The sequence below is a fragment of the Acomys russatus genome, chromosome X, assembly GCF_903995435.1.
Source record: "Acomys russatus chromosome X, mAcoRus1.1, whole genome shotgun sequence".
In the NCBI taxonomy this organism is placed as follows: domain Eukaryota; kingdom Metazoa; phylum Chordata; class Mammalia; order Rodentia; family Muridae; genus Acomys; species Acomys russatus.
The window spans coordinates 86541212-86557443 of record NC_067169.1 but is presented as its reverse complement, the minus strand read 5'-3'; positions in this window follow the sequence as shown (position 1 = coordinate 86557443).

Sequence of the window (16232 nt, the reverse complement as noted above, 5' to 3'; positions counted from 1 at the left end):
CTTCAGTCCTCCTTCTAGCTTCTAGTTCATTCCCATTCTTAAGTGTCAGCTCCCAATACCTAGAAATCCAAGTGGACACACCTGGCAGGATTCCAGAATTCCCTACCAAGCCACCTGCGGCCACCACACTATCCTTAAGAATCAGAGAGGACAACAGAAATCAAGGAAAAAAGCATCCACCCAACAAAGACCAGACCAGATATCAGCACCTAAAATTATGATGATCCAAAACACAGGTGCTTAAACACTATTGTAAAACTAAAATCAAATCAATAACAGCCAACACAAAATGTCTCCACTAGAGCCTAACAACCCTACCAGAGTAGGCCCTGAGTGGTACACAGAAATCATGTGATCACTTCAATAGATGTAGAATGAGCCTTTGACAAAATCCAGAATAATTTCACAACAAAAGCCTAGAAGCAAATAGTAACAGAGGAATCATATCTGAATATATTAAAGATATGTATGACAAATTAATAGTCAATATGCTAAATGAAAAAAATTAGACACATTTCTATTAAGATTAGGAAAAAAAATACATTCCTGTTCACTTGGTCTACCCTTATTCAATATAGTGCTTGACATTTTATGTATAGTATTAACACAAGAGAAAACATAAATATTATATAATTAGGAAAGGAAAAGTGAGAATATCCTTCTTTTTAAATGATATGATTCTATATATGAAACTCTAAAGCAGTGGCTGCAGCCTCCTTGGGGATTTCATATCAGATATTTACATTATGACAACAGCAGTAAAATTACAGGTATGAAGTAGCTCCAAAGTAGTTTTGGGGGTCAGCCCAACATGAAGAACTATATTAAATGGTTGTAATATTAGAGAGGTTGAGAACCATTGCAAAGGAGTCATAATGAAAACTCTTAGAGTCGATAAACACTTTCAGCAAAGTGGCAGATTACAAAATTAATATATAGGGATGGAGAAATTGCTTATCAATTAGAATCACTGGATGTGCTTCCTGAGGACCCATGTTCTATCCCCAGCACCCACATGCTGGCTCACAACCATCTGTAACTCCATTCTCAGGGGTCTCTATGAACACTGGACACAACATAGTAATAGATATGCATACAGACAAAGAATCCATACACATAAAATTCAAGAATACATGTTACAACAAAACAAAATTCACATAAAAAATGTTGTGACATTTCTATATACCAATGACACATATACTGACACAGAAATCAGAAACAATCACATTCATAATTGTCTCAAAATATCATTGGATTAAATTTAAAGAATGAAACAAAAGATTTCTTTTTTTATTATTTACTATTATGTATACAGTGCTCTGTCTTATGTACAGCTGCAGGCCAGAAGAAGGCATCAGATCACATTATAGATGGCTGTGAGCCACCATGTGGTTGCAGGGAATTGAACTCGGGACCTTCAGAAGAGCAGTCAGTGTGCTTAACCTCTGAGCCATCTATCCTGCCCGAAACAAAAGATTTCTAGCTTAAAATCTTTAAAATACTAAAGAAACAAATTGAGGAGAACAACAGACATCTAATGCCCATGAATTAAAAGAATTATTATTGTGAAAATGTACATATTATCAAAAAAGTAATTCCAAATGAACCACAGTTCTCAATGTAGGACCTGAAACTCTGAAACAGAAGAAAAATTTGAGAAAACTTTCCAAGATATAGAAATATGAAAAAGTTTATGGATAAGATTCTAGTTACTCAGGATATAAAGCCAATAATTCACAAATAAAACCCCATGAAATGAAAAAGAAAACAGCTAATGGAGTGAAGAATTAGCCTTCAGAATGTAAGAAAATCATTGCCAGCTATACATCCAATAGATGGTTAATACCAAGAATAGAAAAATACTTTATAAAAAAACCAAAACATCAAGAGATCAAAAAAATTCAAGATATTTATTTAGCTACTAAAACAAAGAAATCTTGAAATTTGTAGGCAAATGCATGAAACTAGTAACAATCATCCTGAGTGAGGTAACCCAGATCCAGAAAGACATGCATGGCAGATATTAGCAACATAACACAGGATAACTACAGTACACACACTTAAAGAAACTAAATAACAAAAAGGACCCTAGGGAGAATGCTTAATTCTCATTCAGAAGGACACAGGAAACGCTTGAAGAGGGGGAACAGGACTGGAGCCTACCATAGTTGTCCTCTGAAAAACTCCACCCAGCAGGGGATTAAGCAGATGCTGAGACTCACAGGCAAACTTCCCTGTGGAAAGCATGGAGTCTTATGGAAGAGTTAGGGGATAGAAGGACCTGAGGAGACAGGAGCTCCACAAGAGAACAACAGAGCCAACAAATCCAGGCACAGGGGGACCTGCAGAGTCTAATGTACCAACCAAGGACCATAAATGGAGAGGACCTAGATGCTCTGCTCAGAAGTAGTCAATCTCCATGTGATCCCCATAATATAGTGAGTAGGGGCTGCCTCTGACATGGACTCTTGCCCACTCATTTATCACTTCCCCGTGGTGGGGTGGCCATACCAGCCCACAGAGGAAAGGATGCAGGTGGTCCAGATGAGATTTGATAGGCTGGATACAGATGGTAGGGGAGGAGGGCTCCCCCTTTCTGAGGACTGTGGGGGGGGGAGAGGGGAAACTGAGGGTGAGACCAGAAAGAGATGAGGGAGGGGACTACAATTGGGATGTAAAGTGAATAACATTTTAAAAATTATTTAAAAAGAGATAAAAAATAAAACTCTAGTAATAGATTTACAAAATGAATGGACAGTTTTCACAAGAAGAAACACAATGCCACTGTCTTTGTAAGGGTTACTGTTGCTATGAGGAAACACCATGACCAGGAACAACTTGAGGAGAAAATGATTTATTTCACTCAGAATACCATTAACAGTTCATTATCAAATGCAATGATGGCAGGCATTCAAACAGGCCAGGAACCTTGAGGAGAAGTGCTGCTTTCTGTCTTGTTCCTAATGGCTTGCTCAGCCTGCTTTCTAATAGAACTCAGGACCATCAGCAAGGGACAACTCAACCCACAATGGGCTTCCTCCACCTCTGTCAATAACTAATTTAGAAAATGTTCTATGGGCTTGCATACAGCCCAATCTTATGGAGGCCTTTTCTCAATTGAGATTCCTGCTTCTCAGATAATCTAGCCTCTGTCAAGTTGACATAAAATTGGGGAATACAAATTACCCCTTGTCAACTTGACACACAACATTTTTTAAGACATAAACTTTGGTTTTTGGTTTCATTCCTCAAGATCTCAGATTAATAAATATCACAAGACCATATTACAAACATCAAAGTGTTATAGTCTTTACCAATTCAAACCCTTTAATAGTTTGGTCTCTATAAAAAATCCAAAGTCTCATTTTAAATCCAAATTCTCTTTTAAGAATTAGAGATGGGATAAACATTGAGATATAACAAGAATAAATTAATAAAAAAATAAAAAATTAAAAAAAAAAGAATTCAAGGTCTTTCAACTGTGGTCTCCTACAAATTAACAAACCAAGTTAAATACTTTCTTATTTCAAGAGGGAAGAACCATGACACATTCACAATCTAAACAAATCTAAACCACATTCCAACACTGTAAATAATTCAGTGTTCAATGTGTGGGATTCACTCATGATTTTTTGGCTCTACAAGGGGCTTGGGTCACATTTTAAGCTTTGCCTTCTGCAGCACAGACAGCTCATTCTCTAGGATCTGGCTGGCTCCACTCCACAGCTGGTGCTGTTCTTGATGCCATCTCCAAAGTGCTGGGGTCTTCTGCAGCAACTGGGCTTCCTTTTCACCAATAGCCTTGAATGGGCTCTTTTCATGTTTTTAAGTCTCAAAATAACCCCTTTAATCCTGGGGCTTCCACTGCTACTGTCTGCACCTTCAACATCACCACTCCTGGCCTCTCACAGTGCCTAATCTCAGCTGTTCTTCCTGACTGCCCCCCGTGCCATCAAAACCAGTACCACATGGGTGACTCTTCAGTACCAAGTTCGGCTATCAGCACAAGGTACAACCTTGTCTGCCTTTGAACATAGCTTTCATGTACTGACTTTGAAGAAATACTTCCCAGAAGAGTTCAGCTCATAGATGCTGACCTCTTTCTTCTCAACCACCGCTAAATTTCCAGCTCCAGCTACCCAGCATCAATTGTCCCATCAAAACAATGGGTTAACATTAGTGGCTGTGGTCTCTTGCTAATCAGACCCAATACTTCAGCTCAAACTGACCAGACACCATAGATTCTTCAGACAAATGGCCTGCTAAAGTCTTTGCTTCACTCTGAAACTTCAAAAACCAGGCTTCATTCATTGTCTGTATTACTTTCAATACCCTCATCTTCCAAGCTCCTACAGAACAGCTCATGGAGCTCTCAACATTCAATGGCTTTTCTATCCAAAGTTCCAAAGTCCTTCCACAATCCTCCACCAAATATGGTCAGGTCTGTTACCAAAATATCTCACTATCCTGGTACTGAGTTGTTTAATTTAGGTTCAGAATTGTTGCAATGAAACACTGTTGGGGGATGGACTGGTGTATTTTGATGCTAATTACTGTTTGCTGTCTCTGTGGCCCTTTTGTTTAATAAAAAGCCATCCACACCACCTCCCAAAAGCAACTTGAGGAAGAATAGGCTTATTTCACTCACAGTTGCATATAATCGTTCATCATCAAAAGCAGTGAAGGCAGGGATTCAAGTAGAGCAGGAACCCGGAAGAAGGAATTGATGGAGAGGCCATGCAGGAGTGCTGCTTACTGGCTTGCTCTTAGTGGCTTGCTGAGCCTGAGTGCTTATAAAAGAACTCAGGACCAATGGTCAAGAGATGGCCCCACCCACAACGGGCTGGACCCTCACACATAAATCACTAATTAAGAAAATGTCCTACAGGCATCAATCACTAATTAAGAAAATGTCCTACAGGCTTGATTACAGCTAATCTTAATGGATCTGTTGTCTCAACTAGGATTCCCTCCTCTTAATTGATTACAGACTGTATCGAGTTGATATAAAATTAGTGATCACAGCCATTAAGCACATGAAAAATGTTTAATTTCATTGTAGTAGAAATTCAAAGTAATACATTGAAATTATCTTCTTTTCCTATCAGAATGCCAGTTGTTAAGAATTCAGATAATAAAAAATGATGTCAAGAATATTCATGAAATGGTAGCCTTATATAATGACAGTGAAAATGTAGACTAGTCCAGGCACTATAGAGATTATGACAGAGATTCTTTTCCAAAATATTAATGGCATATCTTCACATGAGCCAACCATACAACTCCTAAATATTTATCCTAAGATTTTATTTTATTTTTTTAAATTTTTTTTATTAATTTAATCTTGTTACATCTCAATGGTTATCCCATCCCTTGTATCCTCCCATTCTTCCCTCCCTCCCATTTTCCCATTATTCCCCTCCCCTATGACTGTTCCTGAGGGGGATTACCTCCCCCTGTATATGCTCCAGCACACAACAAGAAAATTTGCTCAACCATGTTCATAGCAGCCTTATTCATAATTGCCAGAACATGGAAACAGCCTAAGTGTCCCTCAGTAGAAGAGTGGATAAAGAAACTGTGGTACATATACACTATGGAATACTACTCAGCTATTAAAAACAAGGAATTCCCGAAATTTGTGGATAAATGGATTGAGCTAGAAATGATCATAATGAGTGAGTTAACCCAGAAGCAGAAAGACTCAAATGGTATATACTCACTTATATCTGCATACTAGCCCAAGGGGCATGTCCCATGAAAGCCTTCACTTAACAGAAAACTGGGACAGAGGGGAGGACATCCTATTGGGACTCTAGATGAGAGAAGCATGGGAGAATATCCTAAGATTTTAAGTGAACATATTATGGAGACAGATACTTGAACATCAATATTTACTACAACACCATTCACAGCAGCTCAGTTATGGAGCAAATGTAGATGTTAACAACAAATGAATGGATAATAATGATGTGTCAGTGTACACAACAACACATGCATTTTATAGACATAGTAGGGAATATATTCTCTTCCTCTCATCTATCAAGGAACCACTTATGCTATAGAAAAGTTTTAGGCAAAAAACAGCACTTCTTACACACAAAAGTAAAACAATAATATAATGTTTCATATTGATATCCATGTCTTTGCAGATAAAGAAGTAGAAACATAGTATATTCCCATTGGGGAAAGAAGGGACTATTAGTTTTGGCTCATACTGACTTCCGTCTTAGGGTAGTTTTCAAACCAGATCTCTTCTACAGTAGTCTTAATAAGCAATAAAAGCCCTCGGAAGTGGGAATTTGACAAAATCAACTTACTTTGTATTTCAAGTGAAATATTTTTCATATCCAATTATTTATTCTCACATATGAGAATAATTATATAATATATTAGTCTATTATAAATATATAAAATATAAGTATATTGTATATTATAAATATATTTATATATTATATAAGTAGACATATTCTTTTTTTTTCTCTTTTTTTTTATTAATTTATTCTTGTTACATCTCAATGTTTATCCCATCCCTTGTATCCTCCCATTCCTCCCCCCCCCCATTTTCCCATTATTCCCCTCCCCTATGACTGTTCCTCAGGGGGATTACGTCCCCCTGTATATTCTCATAGGGTATCAAGTCTCTTCTTGGCTACTTGCTGAAGTAGACATATTCTATTATTTTTATCATGTGTTACAAGGGAAAAGACCATTAATAATATGTCCTCTGCATACAAGGATAGAAATTATTTGTGGTGCCTTTTCTGCCATTTACAAACACTTCTATAGTATATATTGTGTATTTAAGAAACAATTTAAGAGGTGTTTATCACTTAATTTTGTCTTTACAACAAAGTTTATACACTATGAAAAACTGAGGCAAAGAGACTTAAAGAAAGTACAAAGTAAGATATAGGTTAGCAGTATAGGCAGCCTTTAAATCCCAGCAAACCTAGTTTTAACATCCCCCGCCCCCTTATAGGTTCTATTCTCTAAAATTTCATCTTATACTTGGGAAGGTACCAGGCATTGATGATTTAAAAAAGATTTTGATGGTCTGGAGAGATGGCTTAGTAATTTAAAGTTATTGCTGCTATTCCAGCAAACATTGGTTTGGTTCTCAGCACCTACATGGAGGCTTATAATCATCTATAATTCCAGTTTCAGAGAAACCAATGCCATCTTCTGACCTCTGTAGGCATTGTATATACATGGTACACTGACATGCATAAAAACAAAACACTCATACACATAAAATTAAAATAAGTCTTTAAAAAATTAGTCTACAACCTGCCCTTGAAATTCCAAGTTGACATTTGTCTTTCAGGTAAGGCAGGAGTTTGGAGCATCCCTTTGCAAGGTGATTGGTCTGTACCAGGTCAGCCTGTATCTACTCTTTGTCAAACCAAACTCATGGATTCAAAAGAATATATAATGTTTTCCCCAGCAAGGAAGCCAGAAACTTCCTTAGGAGAGCTAAACCTGTGTTAAGACACTTAAGACTGATATTCTTTCCCCAATTCCATCACTACAATGTGAGGACTTTCTTACAGTTACCAGGCAACTAACAACTATATGTTGTTGCTTCCTGTTGAAAAAAAAATGTTTGGTCTAAATATAGTATAGTTTCAATTGAGAAAAATCATTGTACCAGAAGCTTCGGGTTGCAAAGAAGAGAAAAAAAAATCTATAAAATATGCCTTCCTGAAAGGATCATATTAGCTCACATGGTTAACAGTGTGCAAGCAGGTCCTGATTCAGTAATTCATTAAGACATCACCAGGATTTATTTTCTTTATCTTCACCTTTCTTGTCTGTTTTTGAATCATGTCCTAAGAGGTGGATTTTTGTTCTTTAATCAAAAGGTGAATGATAGTAGCAATCAGGTACAACCTTTTTCCTCTCGTTATAGCAGGGATGGGGGAGGAGAGCATTCTCATGAATAGTCATAAAATTCAATATGAGCATAAATTTAGGATACAAGCCTGCCTCCTGGGAAAGGCCCAGAGGCTCAGAAAAACCTGGTTTTCAGGGCTGGGAGTGGAATGCTACTCAAGTAACTAGTCCGAAGAAAGAAGGAAGATCTTGACATAAAATTTAAACCCCATTGACAAAAGCAGAATGATTGCCTGGAAGGCAAAGAGCGAATGCCCGATACAATCATATCTATTCAATCTCTTACATTTTTTGATACAAAAAATATGTATCTCAATGTGGATGAGAAAATTTACCAAGCCCTCAATCTTAGATGAAAAGCTACAGGCAATTAATTGCTATAGAGGGAAAATCAGTCTTCTCTGTGGATGAGCCTCCTGATAGATCATCTGACTCAAAGTGGTCAGCCCTAAACACATATACATATAAAACAACTTTAAGTGGACTCAATATATATACATATATACAAATTATATATATTACATTATATACTGTGTGTGCATGCTTGTGTGTGTGTGTGTTACCATAATGTCTCCGGATTACAGAGGAAGGGGAGAGCTTCAACTCCCGATATCTCAGATGAGGATGGCAGGAGCTAGTTTCCTCCCTCTCCCAACCTGGCGTTATAAAGTCAGCTACCCCACCATCAACCCTAGTAAGAATTTATTACCCTGACAGTTAACAAGCTTCACTCCTTGTTTGACATTATAAGGTTTCACCCCAGACTCTCAGCTCCTGAGTATGCAGATGAAGTATCTCCAACAACCCTGTCGTGGACAATTTTACACAGCTACACAAACCTTGCCTCAGAGACCCAGGCCACAGACTCAGAGGCATAAATACCCCTTCCTTCCCAATAAATGAACCAGTTCTCTGAAGGTGTTCCAGGCGATATGTTCTTCGCCCATGGACTCAGCCTGCTGACTAATGTCCTCCCTGCACCCACCTGCCCCAGCCAAGCTTCACTCCCTCCAGTTCAGCCTAGTGTGCAAGGATCCTGGATACCTCAAGGGGAGAAGCAGAAACAGGGCAGCACATATACAAGTTAATTTAAAGGAGAAGGGGTCATGTATTTGAGAAGAAAGAGAAGAACATGGGAGCAGTTGGAAGGTGAGAAGAAAGGATGGAAATGATGTACATAGAGTACTCAAATATGAAATTCTCATAATAAATTTTAATTTAAAAGAGGAAAAATATTTTATCATACAGATTAGTATCAAAGTTGAGAGAATTTGTTTCCCTGTAGACAAATCTTACAGGATAAAAGAAAAATGCATGATAAAGAAATGCCAGAAAAATTAAATTAATATTTATACTACCAAAATATTTGAGATTAGCTTCTATACCAGGACTAGTCAATTACATCACTTCATCATATATGTTGGACTGACTAATAGAGAAGCAAAAATAGCAAAGAAGTGTAGTAAATGAACCATTTGCCAGGAAAAATCTAAACAGTGGGAGGCATCGATAATTGGCTTCCTTTAATAATTTAATTGTTGACCTATGGTGACTATGATTAAAACAATGTATTCAGTTTTTGTACATTTCCAAGAAAATAGATATTTGCAGTGCTCCAGTCATACATAAAATACAAGAATCTTAGTTAACATGCAAATAAATTAACTTGGTTTAGCCATTTTGCAATGCATGCATATTTCAAAATATCACACTATATTAATATGTCACTTTTACCATGAGAGGTGGAGATGCTCTTCTTCAGTAATGTAGCTACTGAGAAGTTGCCCATCCTCCTATCAAAAACCCCTCACTCATGCTCATATGAGCAACCATATTTAAACTCACTGATTCACAATAACAAAAGATATGAGACGAGAAGAGAACTACTTGGAAAAAAAAAGGCAGTACGTAGTGGGAAGGGGTAATGAGGATGAATGTGATTGAAATGAGTTATGTACCTGTATGCAACTTTCATCCTGAAAGCCATTAATATATATAAAGCCATTATTATATATGATAAACATGATAAGAAATGGCTTAAGAACAGGTTGCCAAGAAGAGACTTGATACCCTATGAGCATATTCAGGGGGAGGAAGTCCCCCTCAGTCACAGTCATAGGGGAGGGGAGTAAGGGGAAAATGGGAGGGAGGGAGGAATGGGAGAATACAAGGGATGGGATAACCATTGAGTTGTAACAAGAATAAATTAATAAAAAATAAATAAAAGAACAGGAAAAATAAAATAAACCATTATACGTTAGAGTATGATTGTTTGAATACTTACCTGATAGGCTCAGGCACTTGTGCTCTTGGTCCCAGGTTGATGACACTGGTCTAAGGAGGCTATTTCTTTCTGCAGGAAATATGCCATTGTGGGTAGCCATTGAGCATCCAAAGCCTGATTCTACTGCCAGTTCACTTTCAGCTTTGTGTTTGCAGTTTAAACGTTGTCTCTCAGCTTCCTGCTTTGGTTACTTCCTGCCATGCTGTTTCCTCTCTGTAACTATAAGCGAAATTAAACCCTTTGTTCTACGAGTGGCCTTACTAATTTTTCCCCCACAGCAACAGAAAAGTAAGACAGACAAAGAAGCAGGCTATTGCTCTAAAGAATCTGAACATGTGTGGTTTTGCGGAATGTGGACAGGCCTGTGAATGGCTCCCTAGATTAGGTTACTTAGGGTTGGAATATCTGTTTTAGCTGTATTCAGCAACGTCTAAAGGGGTGAGGCACTGGGTTGAATAAGAACAAGAAAACAAGGCAGCAGCAGCATTTATTCTGTTCTGCCCTGTGACCAGTTGATTCTAGCTCCTGCTGCCATAATTTCCACATGACAATAGACTATGACTTTGAACTGTGAGCCAAAATGAATCTTTTCTTCCTTGAGTTGCATTTGTCATGTATTTTTGTCTCAGCAATGTGGAAAGTAATTAGCACAGAAATGGTGCTATTGTTGAGCTAAACCTGTCTGTGTAGTATTAGGCTATTAAAACTAATTTGTTGCAAGAATGTGGAAATATTTGAAATGTTGTGTCAGAAAAATCCCCTTCAAAGGTGTAAGGAGAGATAAATGGGCCATTCTGATGGGATATTGGAAGAGCAGAATGCCAGGAAAAACATGGAAAATAGAGGTCTGGCTAATGAACTTTCAAGGGGCTCAAATACTTTATCAGTAACTGAATACATATGCCTTGGGAGCCACTTTTCCAAGCAGCAGCTATCAACATAAAAAAAATCTTTTTATATTGTGAAATGATTGAATTGAGAGACTATTACCTTTACATTACGTAACAGTTAACTTTAATACATGTGAAGTGACTTAAATGACAGGGATGTAACCTTGTAGTCTCCATTATATCATTACATATCTATTACAAACTGAAAGCAAATAGATTTAATAGTAAATTAATTGATTAAAGAATCATTGTGAATAACTAAGAAAAACATACTTAATAGTTGTTGTCAAACATAGGGTTAATATGCAAAAAGAACAAGTTTGTCTTCCTACAAATTCCCTTAAGAGTCAATTTGTTGAATCAGATATTCCCCAAGGCTGATACATTAAAGCATTTCTTATGTGTAAATAGCTAACTAGCATCTGAATTAATCCAAATGTATTTTAACCTTGAGTTTCATGGGATGATGGCATATAAGCACCATCAGAAGACAATAAACTTGTCCTTTTCTCCTGAAATTATTCAATAACTGCAAACATCATTGCTCAAAAACTCAATAGCTTTAAATGGAGAGGTACAGAAGTATGAAGGCCTTTTGTTAGAAACTGTTGTTAGAATCCTGACTCAACAAACAAAAGCCTACCCAGTCAGATAATGTAGACACTGTGTATTTTTAGATGTGTCAAGTGATTTTCCCCCAACTCATTAGAAATACAAATGAAATTTCAAAGTCTTAGATTGTTCTGTATTTCCTTTATAGAGTGCTGTCTAGAAAATGAGTTTCAACCAGTTGCTATGTGAATACCAGTTAGTAGAGTGGCTGCTGTGTATGGAGCCTGTGGGAGGTGTAATTAAGACAGCGAGGCTAATCAGAAGGGGCGTGACTTAAGCATATTTCCCCTGTGTCTCAGATAGCACAAAGCTGCAGCAACAGAAAGATATGCTTTGGGGATCATGATGTGGCTCAGCGGTAGAGTGCTTGCCTAGCATTGTGAGACCCTTGGCTGAAACCCAGCAGTAAAAAAAAAAAAAAAAAAAAAAAAAAAAAAAAAAAAAAGAGAGAGAGAGAGAGAGAGAGAGAGAGAGAGAGAATGAAAGGAGGAAGGAAAAGATGTTATCTCAGTTACAAACTTCGTGAGTGGGGCAGATAAACCAGCTGCTCTAAATCTTTATTCATCATCTTTAAATCGAATTTATAACACCTACCTCATCAAAATGCAGTGAGTATAAAATGTTAGCATCGGATATTACATCTTTTAGTAATATGAAACCTAACTGAGAACCATTAACAAATCAAAGTTCTCGCTATAGTGTCTGGCATAAAGGAGGTGTTAACCAACAATTAATTTCCCGTTTTCTAAATAGCCACAGAGCCAGATTTTATAGGCCAGTGCATGAAAGACTACATGATGAATGAAAGACTACATGATGAATGAAAGACTACATTGTGTGAATCAAAGACTACCTAGTCCTCTATTGTGTTACAGTGAAATGAGTAGGATTAGTGACTATAATTATAAATGGCTTCACACTGTGCTGGCTAGTTAGAATACTGAGAGCCATTTAGTCTACGGGTTAGAAATCAATAAATGGAGAAAGAAGTTCAAGCAAACCAAATATGAAAATTTGTTATTAGGAAATAATACCTAGTAGGTAATAATTTAGTGTGTGGATGCACAAACTTTAGTTGTCATCAAAGACTATACAACATGGTATGGGTACTGAGATGGATTTGCCAAAATTGTTCTATCAACTGTAATAATTGTTCTAACTCATTGATGAAACTTTTACTTTAAAATGTGGACACTTTTGGGGGAGGATCATGAGGATATTGAAGATCCAGAAGAAAAGTTTTTCTGAGAAGCATTCTTCATTCTCCTGACCAAATAGTATCTGAACCTTCATAAAGAGTCATTAAAACAAGCTGGGTGTGCTGGTCCACACCTGTAATCCCAGCACTCTGGGAGGCAGAGGCAGGCGGATCACTGTGAGTTCGAGGCCAGCCTGGTCTACAAAGTGAGTCCAGGACAGCCAGAGCTACACAGAGAAACCCTGTCTCAGAAAAAAAAAAAAGGAAAAGAAAAAGAGACAGTAAAACAAGCCACCAATGCAGAGGGCTTTCCCAATGTATCACAGATTCCTACACTCATCCTAAGTGTGTGGTATCTGATTTTGCCAACATGGAAAGTCTCTATATCCTAAGTGCTCCTGTTTTTCTTCAGAGATCACTGCTGTGGTGTGAACATAGATATTCTGCATGGTGACATCCCAGTCAGTATTCAAGAAAGTGTGATTTATTATATCATCATAAGTAGAAACAGGAGAAGTGATACAGCTATAGTATTTTGTAATTTGCACAAAATGGAGATGGTGAGTGAGTCCAATCATATACTTCTACCTCCCTATAGTACTGTTCAGTGGCTAATGTCCAATTATGTCTTCATCTATGGTAGTATACTCAGATAGAACTAGCATTTAGTTGTACTGAAAAAAGCAATCATTTATTGCAGGCACCATGCTTCTGGTTATGCATGGAAGTATATTGGGAAGTTTAAAACCTTAGATATGTAGGAATTTCATTACATCTCTAGAAAGATGTTAGAAATTAAGAGGGAAGATGGTTTAATGTTGAGAAAAGGTATCTAAGGAGACTGATAGTCAGCACCCACACTAGAATTCACAGTGTGGTACTGATGTTATGTAAGGATAATATTCACTTTTCTTGGAGTGCTCAGAGGATTAATGCTAGTAATCCCCATCAGGAAACTGATGTGCCAAACACCAATTTATTCACTTACAGTGAGAAGCAGCTGCCAAGTAGGCTAGAAGACTTGTGTCAGATGACTAGCAAATATTTCCAAAACAAAATTTAAATATCAAAGTAACTACTACCAGATGATTTGGAGACTACAACATAAGAAGAATGAGAGTGAGGGAATATCATAAAAGCTGATGATACAAATTGCTATGGCCTAGGAACATAATCCCATTTTAGGAATTGACCTGTCAAATGGTATGCAGGTCAGTACCCCATCTCTGAGATTAAGAATATCAATATTCTCTCTTTATTTCATTGCTTCAATTTATAGACACTGTACAAACTACTCTATCATTAATGTTTTCCTCTGACTCATGAGGAGGACTTACCTTGCTGGGTGGCATCAATCGTATAACTGATATATCTCCCTAACACTGCATTCTTGGTTAGACTGAGGGGTTTTTAACACCCTTTACAGCACTGCAGTATACCTTTCAGGGTTTTGTGGATCATCTTTTGTCTGTGGATTATAATTAATTTCACTAAGTCTAATTAATTGTAATTTCTGAGGACAATGTTTTATAGCTCTTCTATGCTAACCCATCTGTTATTCCACTTGACAGTATATATAGTACATGATGCCTCTATAACATATTTTAATGATATGATGCTTGCTTGTCAGAAGTACAGAATGATGACAAGTCTCAATTTCTTTGCTCAGTTAGGCTACTTAATTGAATGACATCATGTAAAAGAGGTCATTTATTGAGTATAATTCATCAAGAGACCTCCAGAAGTGAAAAGTGAGCTGAAGTTCTTAGCCCTGAATTGACTACTTTCTCTTAGACACTGTGAAGTCCAAAGATTTCTATCTTGCAGTAAATGTTATTGAAAGAGAAGATCCATACAGGAAATAAAGTTGCACATCTTGAAAAGCAGATCCACAGTGATAAATAGTTGGCCTTAAGGTAAGGAAATATTGGTAATCAAGTTATGTTCTGTAAACTCCTAGTGACATTCAAGACCACGTGTTATGGTCAGGAAGAAACTCACCAAATGGCTATTTGAGTTGGAAATTATGGTATCTCCTTTTGATTTTAGTTTCCTCAATGCTGAATTGACATTAATTTTGAAATGTACTGTTAACTATTCACATACCACTTTGCTTGTTTTTAAATAGGGCTGTCTTATTATTATTGTGTCAAAAGTTCTTTATATTCTGGATGTGAATTCATTATCCAACTCATGATTAAAAAGTACTTTTACCCACATCTAACTTTTTTCCTTCCTTCCATTCTTTATTTTTTCTTGCTGTTCCCAAGCTACCTATCCACCTATCTCAGCCTCCCAAGGACCGGTACTTAGATTACAGTGTACATCAACATCTTTCATTTTCTTAATGTTTATGAAAATATTTTTCATTTTTGTAAATGCAAATTTATATTTTTCTTTTATGGCTTGTGTTTTTGGCATCATATCTAGATGTATTCTATGTAACCAAAGATCTTAAATGTTTCTCCCTCTAGCTTGCATTGTTGTCAATGATCCATTCTGAGGTTTTTGATTTTTTTTTTAAATGGTGTTAGTACAATCATTTGTTTGAATTTTTTTACTAATAGAGTAGTTTGGCACTGTTATTAGAAGTCAACTGACTATCAAACATAAGGTTAATTTCTATTATTAAATCTGCTCCATTACTCCAAATGGCTAGCCTAGTGAAAAATCTACACTATCTTGATATACTCCATTTCCATGTATATTTCATGACTATATTGTCAGTGCTTACAAAAACTCCTTTAAGTCTTCTAATCTGTAAATATGAATTGCCGCTCAGTTCATAGAAATGTTCTTAATAACTTTTAACAATGCTTTGTTTTTTCATTGTACATGTCTTAAATTCTATGGCTTAAATTGTGGTCTTATACCTGAATCTGTTTTATTTATATAAATGGATTTTCTTACATTTAAATTTTTCAAAGTTTGTTGGTAGTTTGCACAAATATGATTAAGTTTTATATATTGCTCTTGAATCCTGTGATTTTCCAAATGTTTTCTAGTAATTTTGCATTAGGTATGTATTTTCATGTTCTTTAAGAATTTCTACACTAAAAATGTCACCCACAAAGATAAGTTTCTTTCTTTCTTCTTCCATCCCCCAGAAAATACAAAGAAGAAAAACAGCATGAGTATAGGTCATTTGAACTAGTCCTTTATTATAGAATTAGAAGAGATAGATGAGGATTATTTATGGAAATCCCAGACTCAATCAACATTCAAATAGCTCTACTTGATAAAATTTCTGATACAATCTCAGTACTGCAGTGGGAATTTCTTAGCACAATCAGAATATGTGCATTAAGATCTCCTTATTATGGCAGTGTATGGAATACTGTGGATATATAGC